Source organism: Heterodontus francisci, chromosome 10 (genome assembly GCF_036365525.1).
Source record: "Heterodontus francisci isolate sHetFra1 chromosome 10, sHetFra1.hap1, whole genome shotgun sequence".
In the NCBI taxonomy this organism is placed as follows: domain Eukaryota; kingdom Metazoa; phylum Chordata; class Chondrichthyes; order Heterodontiformes; family Heterodontidae; genus Heterodontus; species Heterodontus francisci.
The window spans coordinates 85,339,833-85,355,763 of NC_090380.1; the positions used below are offsets into that span (position 1 = coordinate 85,339,833).

Sequence of the window (15,931 nt, forward strand, 5' to 3'; positions counted from 1 at the left end):
ACCCAATGAGTCCACGCCGACCATCAACCACCCAGTTATACTAATCCTACATTAATCCCATTTCCCTCTCACATTCCGTCAGTTCTCTATGAGGGAAGATTGGATAGGCTGGGGTTGTGCTCCTTGGAACAGAGAAGGCTGAGTGGAGATCTGATTGAAATGTACAAAATTTTGAGGGGCCTGGATAGGGTGGAGGTGAAGGGTCTATTCACCATAGCAGAGAGCTCAGTGATAAGGAGGCATAGATTTAACGTGATTGGTAGAAAGATTAGAGGGGAGATGATTTCACTCAGAGGGTGGTGGGGGACTGGAATTCACTGCCTGAAAGGGTAGTTGAGGCAGAAACTCTCAACTCATTCAAAAGGAGTCTGGATATGCATCTCAAGTGCTGTAATCTGCAGGGCTATGGACCAAATGCTGGAAGGTGGGATTAGAATAGGTGGATTGTTTTTCAGCCGGCACAGACACAATGGGCCAAGTGGCCTCTTTCTGTGCCTTAAACTTTCTATGATTGTTATGATTCTTTGGATTCGGGAATGGTCCCATCAGAACTTGACAAATGTTACACCACTTTTCAAGAAATGAGGGAGAGAAAAACAGTGAATTACAGGCCAGTTAGCCTATCATCAGTCAGTGAGAAAATGCTAGAAACCATTATTAAGGAAGTTTTAACAATGCACTTAGAAAAACATAGTTTGATTAGAACAAGTCAACATTGTTTTTACAAAAGGAAAATCCTGTTTGACAAATTTATTAGAGTTTTTTTTGAGGATCTAACTAGTAGGGTAGATAAAGGAGAACCAGGAGATCTGAGATACCTGGATTTCCAAAAGACATTCAATAAAGTGCCAAACGAAAGGTTAATAGGCAAGATAAGGGCTCATGGAGTTGGGGTAACATATTAGCATGGATAGAGGATTGATTAATTGACAAGAAGCAAAGAGTGGGCATAAACAGCATTTTCAAGTTGGCAGGCAGTGGATAGTGGAGTGCCACAAGGATCAGTGCTGGGGCACAGATCGGCTATTTGCAATTTATATTAATAACTTTGATGAAAATACAAAGAACATTGTATCTAAGTTTGCTGATGATACAAAGCTAGATGGAAAGGTAAGCTGGGGGGAGGACAAGAGAGGCTGCAAAATGATATAGACAGGTTACGTGAGTGGGCAACACGATGGCAGATGGAGTATAATGTAGGGAAGTGTGAAGTTATTTGCTTTGGTCATAAGAATAAAAAAGCAGAATATATTTTAAAAGGTGTGAAACTTGCAAATATTGTTTTTCAAAGTGACTTGAATGTGCTCGTGCAAGGAAGGCAAAAAGTTAGTATGTAGGTACAGCAAAGCAATTAGGAAGGAAAATGGCATGTTGGCCTTTGTTGCAAGGGGATTGGAGTACAGGAATAAAGAAGTCTTGCTACAATTGTACAAGGATTTGTTTGGACCACATCTGGAGCACTGTGTGCAATTTTGTTCTCCACGTTTAAGAAAGTATATACTTGCATTGGAGGCAGTACAGCAAAGGTTCACTCAATTGGTTCCTGTGACAAGGGTGTTGTCCTATGATGAGAGGCTGAGTAAACTGGGACTATATTTTCTGGAGTTTGGAAGAATGAGAGCAATCTCATTGAAACATACAAGATTCTGAAGTGGCTCTGTAGGGTAGACACTGAGAGACTGCTTCCACTGGTCGGGAATCTAAAACAAGGGGCCACAATCTCAGGATAAGGGGCTGATCATTTAGGATGGAGGTGGGGAAAAATTACTTCACTCAAAGGGGTGTGAATCCTTGGACTTTTCTCTCCCAGAGGTTTGTGGATGCTCCATCATTGAATACATTTAAGGCTGGGATTGACAGAGTTTTGGTCTCTCAGGGAATCAAGGGACATGGCGAGCAGGCAGGAAGTGGAATTGAAGCCTAAGATCAGCCACGATTGTACTGAATGGCGAAGCAGGCTCAATGAACCATATATTTGACTTCTGCTCCTATTTCTTGGGTTCTTGTGCTCTTGTGAGTTTTCTATCTACAGAATGACAGTTATTTTTGTATTAATGGATGTGGATTTTATTTATATTCTTCAGATAAAGTGAAACCGCTCTGAAATGTATAAATTCACAGATCATTAAAAGGCATAACAATCCCTTGCTACTGATTCCAATCTTCTTCCACTCCACTGTCTCAGTCGAAATTGTTCACAACCTCAATGTACTTTTTGACCCTGAGCTTCTGGCCTCACAAGTTCTTTAACACAAATACACCTTCTTCCACCTCTGCAGCATCACTAGTCTCTAGCCCTGCCTCAGCCCATCTTCTGATGAATGTTTTATTCATGCTTTTGTTACCTCCAGACTCGATGGGTGATGGATAGAACTTTAATGGAATTGACCCGCTCGCAGTGGGGAGTGTGGCAACAGTGGGTCTGGAACCTGATCATTGCTGTATCAGAGCTGTTTAGTTCATCCATAGCATTAGTATCCTGCATCAGGTGTGGAGGAGACATGTAATGCCTGCCATGGGACAAAGTGAACAATCAAAGAGCAGGCCATTGGTCTGCTGTGCGCTGCACAACCTGGCATTACAGAGGGGGAAGCCAATGATCAATGAGGATAGTAAGGAGTGTACTGCCTTCTCGGACAATAAGAATGCAGAGGGGAACCCCACAGGCAACATGAGAATGACCATGAGATACGTGCAAGGGAGACTCACGATACCCTTATACACATTTATGTTTCCTTTTATCCTCATTGCCTGTTGTACCTTGTCAAATAAGGACTTACCTTTATGCAGCCATGTTGTCGCCTTCCTTCCTTCCCTCAGGAGGCACTCACCCATTGATCATTCATGCAGTGTTGAGCTGGCCAGGCCAGTTAACCCCTCGCAGCATGATGTTTCACCTCCAGCCTCTTCACAGAAGCTAGGTTGCAGCAAAGGGCCAAAGGCCTGACAGAAGACGAGGGAGATTGTTTATACTTTAGAGAAATTATTTATTCACATTTGCAACAGACCCTATCCTTTCCAGGTAAAGCACACAATCACCCATGCTAACCCTGTGAATCTAGGTGATCTTTATTCTATGAGATGCTCTCACTGCGCTGTCAGCTGAAGTGGAGGCAGGCTGCTGACCTTGCTGCCCCTTGACTAGGGATTGACCTTGGTGGTTATCCTTTGGCTGCCTTAGGCCAAGTCCCTGGTATGCTGAGGGCCGCTTGCACAGAAGCTGTACCACCCTCTGTCAGCAGGGATGAAGGAGGATCTGATAACACTGGCAGAGGGACAGAGAAGCATATTCCTGCTGCAGGAGCACCCTGAGAGGAGCCGCCAGCTGAAGAAGGCAGCCACTCCTCCTCCCAAGTGCAGAGGACCTGGTAGGATAGTTATAATGGGGAACTTTAATTATCCAAATATAGACTGGGATAATAGTAGTGTAAAGGGCAGTGAGGGGCAAGAGTTCCTAGAGTGTGTTCAGGAAAATTTTCTACAACAGTATGTTGTTAGTCCAACAAGAAAGGGGCACTGCTAGACCTGGTTCTTGGGAATGAGGTGGGCCAAGTGGTTCAAGTATCAGTAGAGGAGCATTTAGGGTATAGTGATTATTGTATCATATGTTTTAGGCTGACTATGGAAAAGGACAAAGAGCAATCCAGGGTAAGAATAATTAACTGGGGGAAGGCCAACTTCAATGGGGTATAATGGAGCTGGGCAAATAAATTGGAGTCAAAAGCTGGCAGGAAAACCAATAGATTAACAATGGGCTACCTTCAAAGAAGATATAGTTCGGGCACAGTCAAGGTATGTTCCCTCGAAGGGGAAACGTAAGGCAAACAAATCCAGAGCTCCCTGGATGACAAAAGAGGTAGAGATTAAGATAAAGAAGAAAAAGTATGCTTATGACAGATGCCAGGTAGAAAATACTATTGAGAACCAGGCTGAATATAGAAGATCCAGAGGGGAAGTGAAAAAGCAAATAAGAGAAGCAAAAAGAGAGCATGAAAAGAGACTAGCAGCTAGCATTAAAGGAAATCCCAAAGTTTTCTATAGGTATATCAATAGTAAAAGGGTGGTAAAAGGAGGAGTGGGGTCGATTATGGACCATAAAGCAGATTTACACATGCAGGCAGAGGGCATAGCTGAGGTATTCAATGAATACTTTGCATCTGTCTTTACCAAGGAAGAAGATGCAACCCAGACAATGTTCAAAGAGGAGGTAAGTCAGACACGAGAGGGGTTTGCAATTGATAAAGAAGTATTGGATAGTCTGTCAGTACTTAAAGTGGATAAAACACCAGGGCTGGATGAGATATATCCAAGGATACTGAGGGAAGTGAGAGTAGAAATCGCAGAGGCACTAGCCATAATTTTTCAGTCTTCCTTAGACTCAGGAGTGGTGCCAGACGTCTTGAGAATTGCAAACGTTGAACCGTTGTTCAAAAAAAGAGTGTAAAGATAAGCCCAGCAACTACAGGTCAGTCAGTTTAACTGGAATGTGGAGTTGAGGTTACAATCAAATCGGCCATGATCTTGTTGAATGGTGGAGCAGGCTCGAGGGGTCAAGTGGCCTACTCCTGCTTCTAATTTGTATGTTTGTATGTTCGTATGATAAAAAATCATGGGGCAGTTTCAGTTAGTGCTAGTAACAAAGCAATGGTGGGTAACTGGGCTTATCCAAGGGGTTTCAAGACCGGGATGAGTAGCTATTCAAAGGGGCGCCATCATTAAATCTACAATTCAGAATGGATTTGTAAAGGGTAGTCATACCTGACGAAAGTGTTGGAAGTTTTAGAACAGGTGACTAAAATAGTGGATAGGGGAATGTCTTTGGATGTTATTTATATGGACTTTCAGAAGGCATTAGATACAATTCCTCATAACGTGACTGTTCACTAAAGTTGAAGATTATGGAACTGAAGGCAAATTATTGACCTGGTTAAGGAAATTGGCTGAACAGCAGGAGGCGAAGAATAGTGATAATGGGTCAGAATTCTAATTGGCAGGATGTGACTAGTGGTGACACACAAGGGTCTGTGTTGGGGAATCACCTATAAATGGTATTTATTCATGACTTAGCTGATGGGATAGAAAGCTCCATATCCACATTTGCTGATGACACAAAGATTGGCAGCATTGTAAGCAGTGTCATTGGAAGCACAACAACAACTTGTCCCAAGGTGCTTCACAGGAGGGTTATAAAGCAAGATTTGACACCGAGCCACAAAGGCGATATTAGGGCAGATGATCAAAAGCTTGATTAAAGAAGTAGGTTTTAAGGAGTGTCTTAAAGGAGGAAAGAGAGGTAGAGAGTCGTACAGGTTTAGGAAGAAAATTCTAGAGCTTAGAGCCTCGGCAGCTGAAAGCATAGCCATGGCCACCAATAGTGGAGCAATAAAAATAAAATTACAGAGATACTAATGAAATAAGTGAATGGAAAAAACTGTGACAAATAGATTTCAATGTAGGAAAATGCGATGTCATCCACTTTCGACCTAAAAAGGATAGAACAGAGTACTTTCTAAATGGTGAAAATCTAAAAACAGTCAAGGTCCAAAAAGAATTCAGGGTCCAGATACACAGATCATTAAAATGTCATGAACAGGCACCAAAAACAATCAAAAAGGCTAATGGAATTCTGGCCTGAAAGGACTGCAAAACAAGGGTCTACACAAAGGCCTGGTTACCTGGAGTACTGTGAGTAGTTCTGGTCACCATACCTCAAAATGGATATTTTGCCTTGAAAGGAGTGCAGTGTAGATTTACCCGAATAGTACCTGGACTTCAAGGATTATGTTATGAGGACAGATTGCACAAATTAAGGTTGTATTCCCTGGAAATTAGAAGGTTAAGGGATGACTTGATCAAAGCTTTTAACAACACATTAAGGGGAATAGATAAGGTAGGTAAAGAGAAACTATTTCTGCTGGCTCGGGAGCCTTGGATAAGGGGTCATAGTCTATAAATTTAGAACCAGACATTTCAGGAATGAAATAAAGAAATACAGCTCCACACAAAGAACTCTCTTTTGCAAATGGCAATTCATGCTAGGTACATTTTTCATTTTAAATCTGAAATTGATAGGTTGTTGTTAATGAAAGGCACTAAGGGATATGGGGCAAAGGTGGGTTTATGGAATTAGGTCACAGATCAATCATAAACTCATTGAATTGCATAACAGGATGGAAAGGTGAAATGGCCTACTCTTATTGCTAATTTCTAATCTTTGTTAATCAATGTGTAAAAGCTATGGTCACGCAAAATGTTGCAGTTTTATTTACTATAAACATCCATTTCTCCTAATGTCTGAAACTGAGATTAAGGCCTGTATTTTAGCCTGGAGGGGCATTCCATGCAGGCATGGGGCACGGGCCAGGGATGCAGCTATTTTGAGGCCGGGAAACCTAGAAGAATGTGTTTCCAGAATGTGCTGAAGTTTTAATTCAGGACTCCTTTAAATATTTTTCTGACAATTTTGTGCCTACAGGCAGCCTAGTTGGCAGGTTAGAGGCCTTTTAGACAGGAAGCTGAAGCATAATGCCACAACAGAGGAGAGCAGGTAGGCCTAGTGTGGGGATGTAGTTACCATTGGGGGTGTGTCCCGATTGCATGGGGTGTGGGCTGTCCTGATCATGAGTCTCAATTATCAGGATGGGGATGAGCAGTTGGTGGTTTGGGGGGAGGAGATGGTGGTTGTGGGTGTCCGATAGTGGTTAAGGGGGCCTGATTGTGATCAGAGATCCGATGTTGGTGGGGGGAGCAGATAGATTATAGGTGGTGGGGGCTGTTTACTGGGTAGATTATTGGGCATTGAGGAAACACTCCTGCCTCCTGAGACTTGGGAAACCCAGATAACAAGTTGAAAATGGAATGACTATTAAAATAAACACAGGAAGCCTCGCTATAATATTTAAATTACCAACCTGCCTCCCTCAAGCGGGTTAGGAACATAGGAGCAGGAGTAGGCCATTCAGCCCTTTGGGCCTGCTCCGCCATTCTAGATCATGGCTGATCATCTACCTCAACGCCATATTCCCGCACTATCCCCATATCCCTTGATCCCTTGATGTCATTAGCAACTAGAAATCTATTGACTTCTGTCTTGAACTTATTCAGTGACTGAGCTTTCACCGTCCTCTGGGGCAGAGAATTCCAAAGATTCATCACCCTCTGAGTGAAGTATTTCCTACTTATCTCAGTCCTAAATGGCTTGCCCTTTATTCTGAGATGGTGTTCCCTGGTTCTCGACCCCACAGCCAGGGGAAACATCCTTTCTGCATCTACCCTGTCTATCCTTTTAAGAATTTTGTAAGTTTCTATGAAATCTTCTCTCATTCTTCTAAACTCCAGAGAATACAGGCCTAGTCTCCTCAATCTCTCCTCATAGGACAATTCCACCACTCCAGGAATCAGTCTGGTGAACCTCCGCTGCACTCCCTCTATGGCAAGTATATCCTTCCTCAGGCAATGGGAGCAGAACTACACATAATATTCTAGGTGTGGCCTCACTAATCCTCTATACAACTGAAGCAAGACTTCTTTGCTCCTGTGCTCAAATCCTCTTGCGATAAAGGCCAACATACCATTTGCTTTCCTAATTGCTAAGTTCTTCACAATCTGCATAGTCTGTGTTATAAAGTGTATCCAAGTACACAAAGCTGTACATGACCGATAGGTACTCTCCACTTTTGTCCCTCACCAACTGATGCCAATCAGGTGTAGAAACCATGGAAGGTTAGATGCCTCCTTAACCCAGGAGACATGTATCAAAGTACTTCTGCTGCCACTCTTCAAGTAACTCAGCACAGCGCAGGAACCTAGTATTTCCTAATGTGTGCATTCTCAGCCAAGGTTGTAGAAGAGGCACTACAAATAACCTCAAAATCTAGGTTCCACTTCTAAACTCTATGCAGTGTTTCTAATGAGCTGTTAAACCGAGCCCCTGTCTGCCCTCTCGGGTGGATGTCAAAGATCCCACAGCATTATCTCATCACCTAACACTTATCCCTCCTTCGTTCACACCAGAGGTGGGTGAGTTCAAGGCGAGATGTGTTGTTGTTTCAGATCCTCTGACCTGAGCCCAACCCATCTGTTTAGGGAGTTAATATTCAGCCCTAAATGTTGCTTCTCCAAAAGATGGTATCTCCGACATTGAAGTACTCCCACAGTATTGAACTGTAGTGTCAGAGTAGATGATGTGCCAAGTCCCTGCAGTGGGACTTGAATCACAATCTTATGTATATAGAGCCCACAAGCTCAGGACATTTGAAAGTACTTTATAACCAGTTAAGCACTTTTTAAAAAATGTAATCACTGTTGCAATGTAGGAAACATGACAGCCAATTCAGGACAGCAAGTTCCCACAAACAGATAATCTGTTTGAAGTGTTGGGAAGGGATAAATGCCAACCAGGACACCCCTGCTCCTGCTCGTCCAGCTAAGAGAGCACACAGCACCTCAGCTTAACTTCTGATCTGAAACACATCAACTCTGACAGTGCAGCACTCCCGCATTGCTACAGTGCAGTTCCAGGCCTGGATTATATGTTCAAATCTCTGGAGTGGAACCTGAACCCACAATGTCCTACCAGAAAAAACTTGTAGAAACTTTGGCCTGAATTTTGGGCTCCACTTTGAAGCCCTGACCTATCAGATCAGCATGGGTTTCACTTTTGCCGTGTTACTTTGAACCTCAGATGAGGACCAAAATGACCAGCAGCAGGAGAAGCACCAGCAGGAGCAGGAACAGCAGCAGCAGCAGCAGTACCAGCTTGATCCTCAGAGGCCTGCAGCTCCACAGCAGAGAGGGTATCAGCAGGGAGGTAGAGCTCAAAGGATGTTATACCTGACTCACGGGGTACACAACAGAAGATAAGCTTCCTCAGTATTTCAGAACACTAGTGTCGCAGGAGGCTCACATCAGGTAGTGGTAGACATTCACAGTCTGCTGGAACCTGCTGCAAGCTGGGCCTGAAGGCTGCGCCTTACCAGTGGCTGTCAGTCACCATCACCCTCAACTTCTTTGCCTCTGGATCCTGCCAGGGTTTTGATGGAGAATTTGCATGATTTCCCAGTCACAAATGCAGAAGACAGGTGACTTTTGGGTTGTTTGCCAAGGTGTAGGCCTGAGGCCAAACAGAAAGTGCTGTAAAAACTCAGCAGGTTTGGCATCATCTGTGGAGAGAAGCAGGGTTAACGTTTCAGGTCAGTCTCCTTTCATCAGAACACAGATTTCAGATTTCCAGCATCTGCAGTAATTTGTGTTTATTGTAGGCCTGAGGCCTGCAGACATGACTTTTTGCACTTTTATATTTCTGCATTTTACTTCTGCTTTGCTCTTGATTTTTTTTAATGTATTAAACATGTATTGAATTTTAAAAGTTCACTTTGTAGACACTGGTTTGAAACTAAGTGTGATTGTGCTCCGATTAAGTTAAATAATTCATTAATTATGTAATCAATGGTGATCAGTAGTAATACTTTTATTAACTGTGAACTTGTTTTTCCCAAGAACTCCTTCATTTTGTTTTCATGCTGGTCAAAGCAGACCATGTTCGCAGCTGTTGTTTTGTCTAAATTACTGTTTTTCTCTTAAAAATCAAGATTGTTTCCAATTGTTTAAATAGGGGTCAGTTCTTTCAGTATTCAATGACCCTTGATCTACAAGCCAGGACAATGGATAACCTTGCACATGGGGTGGTCAATTGTGGAATGGTGTCAGCAGATGGAGTTTAATTGATGGACAGTATAACATAATTGATGGCAGGTGAGAGACACCATCAAAGGATGTGTCAAAAGCCTGAACGGCCTCATAGTGCCTGTAAGAAAAATTTGAGAAGAACTCTTGTCAGACTCTTGTTTTGAAAAAGTCTGGATGGAAGCTTTGGAAGGCTGGAATGGAGCCAGAAATTGAACTTAAATGTGGCACAACATCAACATTCGGTTCTGCAGCCGGAGAAGACTTGTCAACCACTGAAGGTAGGTGGTAGGTGGGACCTCTACAAACAGGATGGTCTTCACCTGAACCAGAGGGGTACCAATATCCTGGGGGGGAGATTTGCTCGTGCTCTTCGGGGGGGTTTAAACTAATTCAGCAGGAGGATGGGAACCTAAATTGTAGTTCCAGTGTGCAGGATGTTGAGAGTAGTGAGGTCAGGTATAAGGTTATAAGGACACAAGAGGGCACTGGCAAGCAAGAGCTTGGTTTAAAATGTGTCTACTTCAACGCCAGGAGCATCCGGAATAAGGTGGGTGAGCTTGCAGCATGGGTTGGTACCTGGGATCTTGATGTTGTGGCCATTTCAGAGACATGGGTAGAGCAGGGACAGGAATGGATGTTGCGGGTTCCGGGATTTAGATGTTTCACTAAGAACAGAGAAGATGGCAAAAGAGGGGGGGGTGTGGCATTGTTAATCAAGGAAAGTATTACAGCGGCAGAAAGGACATTTGAGGACTCGTCTACCGAGGTAGTCTGGGCCGAGGTTAGAAACAGGAGAGGAGAGGTCACCCTGTTGGGAATTTTCTATAGACCTCAAAATAGTTCCAGAGATGTAGAGGAAAGGATAGCAAAGATGATTCTTGACAGGAGCGAGAGTAACAGGGTAGTGGTTATGGGGGACTTTAACTTTCCAAATATTGACTGGAAATACTGTAGTTCGAGTACTTTAGATGGGTCTGTTTTTGTCCAGTGTGTGCAGGAGGGTTTTCTGACACAGTATGTAGACTGGCCAACCAGGGGCGATGCCACATTGGATTTGGTACTGGGTAATGAACCCGGCCAGGTGTTAGATTTAGATGTTGGTGAGCACTTTGGTGATAGTGATCACAATTCGGTTAGGTTTACCTTAGCGATGGGCAGGGACAGGCATATACAGCAGGGCAAGAATGATAGCTGGGGGAAAGGAAATTATGATGCGATTAGGCAAGATTTAGGATGCGTAGGATGGGGAAGGAAACTGCAGGGGATGGGCACGATCGAAATGTGGAGCTTATTCAAGGAGCAGCTACTGCGTGTCCTTGATAAGTATGTACCTGTCAGGCAGGGAGGAAGTTGTCGAGCGAGGGAGCCGTGGTTTACTAAAGAAGTTGAAGAGCTTGTCAAGAGGAAGAAGAAGGCTTATGTTAGGATGAGACGTGAAGGCTCAGTTAGGGCGCTTGAGAGTTACAAGCTAGCCAGGAAGGATCTAAAGGGAGAGATAAGAAGAGCAAGGAGAGGACATGAGAAGTCATTGGCGGATAGGATCAAAGAAAACCCTAAGGCTTTCTATAGGTATATCAGGAATAAAGGAATGACTAGAGATAGGTTAGGGCCAATCAAGGATAGTAGTGGGAAGTTGTGTGTGGAATCGGAGGAGATAGGGGAAGTGTTAAATGAATATTTTTCGTCAGTATTTACAGTGGAGAAAGAAAATGTTGTCGAGGAGAATACTGAGATAGATACTACTAGGCTAGATGGGATTGAGGTTCACAAGGAGGAGGTGTTAGCAATTTTGGAAAGTGTGAAAATAGATAAGTCCCCTGGGCCAGATGGGATTTATCCTAGGATTCTCTGGGAAGCCAGGGAGGAGATTGCAGAGCCTTTGTCCTTGATTTTTATGTCGTCATTGTCGACAGGAATAGTGCCGGAAGACTGGAGGATAGCAAATGTTGTCCCCTTGTTCAAGAAGGGGAGTAGAGACAGCCCTGGTAATTATAGACCTGTGAGCCTTACTTCGGTTGTGGGTAAAATGTTGGAAAAGGTTATAAGAGACAGGATTTATAATCATCTTGAAAAGAATAAGTTCATTAGAGATAGTCAGCACGGTTTTGTGAAGGGTAGGTCGTGCCTCACAAACCTTATTGAGATTTTTGACAAGGTGATCAAACAGGTGGATGAGGGTAAAGCCGTGGATGTGGTGTATATGGATTTCAGTAAGGCGTTTGATAAAGTTCCCCACGGTAGGCTATTACAGAAAATACAGAAGTATGGGATTGAAGGTGAATTAGAGCTTTGGATCAGAAATTGGCTAGCTGAAAGAAGAGAGAGGGTGGTGGTTGATGGTAAATGTTCATCCTGGAGTATAGTTTCTAGTGGAGTACCGCAAGGATCTGTCTTGGGGCCACTGCTGTTTGTCATTTTTATAAATGACCTGGATGAGGGTGTGGAAGGGTGGGTTAGTAAATTTGCGGATGACACGAAGGTCGGTGGAGTTGTGGATAGTGCCGAAGGATGTTGGAGGGTACAGAGGGACATAGATAGGCTGCAGAGCTGGGCTGAGAGATGGCAAATGGAGTTTAATGCGGAAAAGTGTGAGGTGATTCACTTCGGAAGGAGTAACAGGATTGCAGAATACTGGGCTAATGGGAAGATTCTTGGTAGTGTAGATGAACAGAGAGATCTTGGTGTCCAGGTACATAAATCCCTGAAAGTTGCCACCCAGGTTAATAGAGCTGTTAAGAAGGCATATGGTGTGTTAGCTTTTATTCGTAGGGGGATCGAGTTTAGGAGCCACGAGGTCATGCTGCAGCTGTACAGAACTCTGGTGCGGCCGCACCTGGAGTATTGCGTGTAGTTTTGGTCACCGCATTATAGGAAGAATGTGGAAGCTTTGGAAAAGGTGCAGAGGAGATTTACTAGGATGTTGCCTGGTATGGAGGGAAGGTCTTACGAGGAAAGGCTGAGGGACTTGAGGTTGTTTTCGTTAGAGAGAAGGAGGAGAAGAGGTGACTTAATAGAGGCATATAAGATAATCAGAGGGTTGGACAGGGTGGATAGTGAGAGCCTTTTTCCTCGGATAGTGATGGCAAACACGAGGGGACATAGCTTTAAGTTGAGGGGTGATAGATATAGGACAGATGTCAGAGGTAGTTTCTTTACACAGAGAGTAGTAGGGGCGTGGAACGCCCTGCCTGCAACAGTAGTAGACTCGCCAACTTTAAGGGCATTTAAGTGGTCATTGGATAGACATATGGATGAAAATGGAATAGTGTAGGTCAGATGGTTTCACAGGTCGGCGCAACATCGAGGGCTGAAGGGCCTGTACTGCGCTGTTATGTTCTATGTTCTATGAAGATTACGGAGGAAGGGAAGTCAATGGAGTGACTGACTGGAAAGTCCACCCCTGTGCAAGGTTCTCCGGAGACTTGTGATGTATGTACCAAGGGGGAACGGTACCTTTTTAGGGAGCTGGCTTGAGCAGACAATTTGGGGTTATAGAATTAGAATTAGAATATTACAGCGCAGTGCAGGCCCTTCGGGCCTCGATGTTGCGCCGACCTGTGAAACCATCTGACCTACACTATTCCATTTTCATCCATATGTCTATCCAATGACAACTTCAATGCCCTTAAAGTTGGCGAGCCTACTACTGTTGCAGGCAGGGCGTTCCACGCCCCTACTACTCTCTGTGTAAAGAAACTACCTCTGACATCTGTCCTATATCTATCACCCCTCAACTTAAAGCTATGTCCCCTCGTGTTTGCCATCACCATCCGAGGAAAAAGACTCTCACTATCCACCCTATCTAACCCTCTGATTATCTTATTTGTCTCTATTAAGTCACCTCTCCTCCTCCTTCTCTCCAACGAAAACAACCTCAAGTCCCTCAGCCTTTCCTCGTAAGACCTTCCCTCCATACCAGGCAACATCCTAGTAAATCTCCTCTGCACCCTTTCCATAGCTTCCACATCCTTCCTATAATGCGGTGACCAGAACTGCACGCAATACTCCAGGTGCGGTCTCACCAGAGTTCTGTACAGCTGCAGCATGATCTCGTGGCTCCGAAACTCGATCCCCCTACTAATAAAAGCTAACACACCATATGCCTTCTTAACAGCCCTATTATTCTGGGTAGCAACCTTCAGGGATTTATGCACCTGGACACCAAGATCTCTCTGTTCATCTACACTACCAAGAATCTTCCCATTAGCCCAGTACTCTGCATTCCTGTTACTCCTTCCAAAGTGAATCACCTCGCACTTTTCCGCATTAAACTCCATTTGCCATCTCTCAGCCCAGCTCTGCAGCCTATCTATGTCCCTCTGTACCCTACAACATCCTTCGGCACTATCCACAACTCCACCGACCTTCGTGTCATCCGCAAATTTACTAACCCACCCTTCTACACCCTCATCCAGGTCATTTATAAAAATGACAAACAGCAGTGGCCCCAAAACAGATCCTTGCGGTACACCACTAGTAACTAAACTCCAGGATGAACATTTGCCATCAACCACCATCTTTCAGCTAGCCAATTTCTGATCCAAAGCACTAAATCACCTTCAATCCCATACTTCCGTATTTTCTGCAATAGCCTACCGTGGGGAACTTTATCAAACGCCTTACTGAAATCCATATACACCACATCCACGGCTTTACCCTCATCCACCTGTTTGGTCACCTTCTCAAAAAACTCTATAAGGTTTGTGAGGCACGACCTACCCTTCACAAAACCGTGCTGACTATCGCTAATGAACTTATTCTTTTCAAGATGATTATAAATCCTATCTCTTATAACCTTTTCCAACATTTTCCCCACAACCAAAGTAAGGCTCACAGGTCTATAATTACCAGGGCTGTCTCTACTCCCCTTCTTGAACAAGGGGACAACATTTGCTATCCTCCAGTCTTCCGGCACTATTCCTGTCGACAATAGTATTTGTGTATACGATTGTTGTCTTTCTATACACTTTTCCTTCCTTTCTTTTTAATAGTTATCTTTCTTTCCTATTTTTTTGTCAGAAATAATTGTTTAATAATTATTTAATAAAAATTATTTTTACACATTATTTGGTATTGAGTCACTCATTCCTTTTGCGTCCAAAGTCCAGGGGTGGCACAGTGGTTCGCACTGCAGCCTCACAGCTCCAGCGACCCAGGTTCAGTTCTGGGTACTGCCTGTGCAGAATTTGCAAGTTCTCCCTGTGATCATGTGGGTTTCCTCTGGGTGCTCTGGTTTTCTCCCACATGCCAAAGACTTGCAGGTTGATAGGTAAATTGTCCCTGGTGTAGGTCGGTGGTATGAGATTGAGGGGGATGGGATTAATGTGGGATTAGTATAAATGGGTCAGTGTGGACTCATTGGGCCGAAGGGCCTGTTTTGGTGCTGTATCTCTCTGTGGCTCCAAACCTAAGTGAGACTCAGTAAGGGACTCTCATGCCCTACAAAGGCATCAAATATGCCAACTTTGACAACAATGATAACAGTCAGAATGAGTGGACATTCAAGTTTGAGACTCTTGCTAGCTTCCCACAGGTGCAGGGCATCATTGACTGCACACATGTGACAATTAATGCCCCCAAATAACCCAGGCATATTCATCAATCACAATGGCTTCCACTCTATCAATGTGCAACCAGGCAAAGATTATTATTTAGTGGTGTGGAAGATCTCTGGGCATCTGCCATGATGCTTTCATCCTGTAGTAGTCCACCCTCCCTCATCTCTTTGCAACGTGAAGCAGAGTCACCGGCTGATTGTTCAGAGATGAGGGCGACCCATTTAAAAAGTGGCTGTGACACCCACGAGGAACCCAACCAGTGACGACCAAGAGTGAAACAATGAAAGGTATATAACTACCAGATGTGTCATTTAGCAAGGAATCAACATGCTGAAGATGCGCTTCAGGTTTCTGGACAGATCTGGAGGTGCCCTTCATGACACATCAACCAGCGTCTTCAGAATCATCATGGCGCTCTGCACAACATTACACAGCAGTGGGGTTTAAACCTGTAGGAAGAACAAGGAACAGAACTCAGAGCCTCTTCAGATAATTTCAAAGAGGAAGAGGCAGAATGTGATGTGGCCAATGCACCAGCAGCGACACACACTGCTACCCAGGATGCCCTCATTATTGTGAGGTTGACTTACATTCTACCATTTCACCCAGCTGACAGCCATTCCCCCAATACATAGCAGTCCTACAAACAACCAAGCCTTCCTTTCACAGCCCCCCATTGCTCAGCA

The 15,931-nt window shown here is 44.1% G+C and overlaps 1 protein-coding gene across 2 annotated transcripts in view; it reads right to left on the reverse strand.

Moving 5' to 3' along the window:
- Positions 1-15,931, reverse strand: part of LOC137374586 (NXPE family member 3-like) — a 131,901-nt gene that overhangs the window by 81,950 nt on the left and 34,020 nt on the right. Inside the window, exon 1 of one of the 2 annotated variants that reach the window (XM_068040924.1) lies at positions 15,545-15,645. The exons of the other annotated variant lie outside the window; for it this stretch is intronic. The gene's annotated coding sequence lies outside the window, so the exon portion shown is untranslated. Of the gene's footprint in view, positions 1-15,544; positions 15,646-15,931 lie in introns of those variants that run through there. 2 annotated transcript variants of the gene reach the window in all.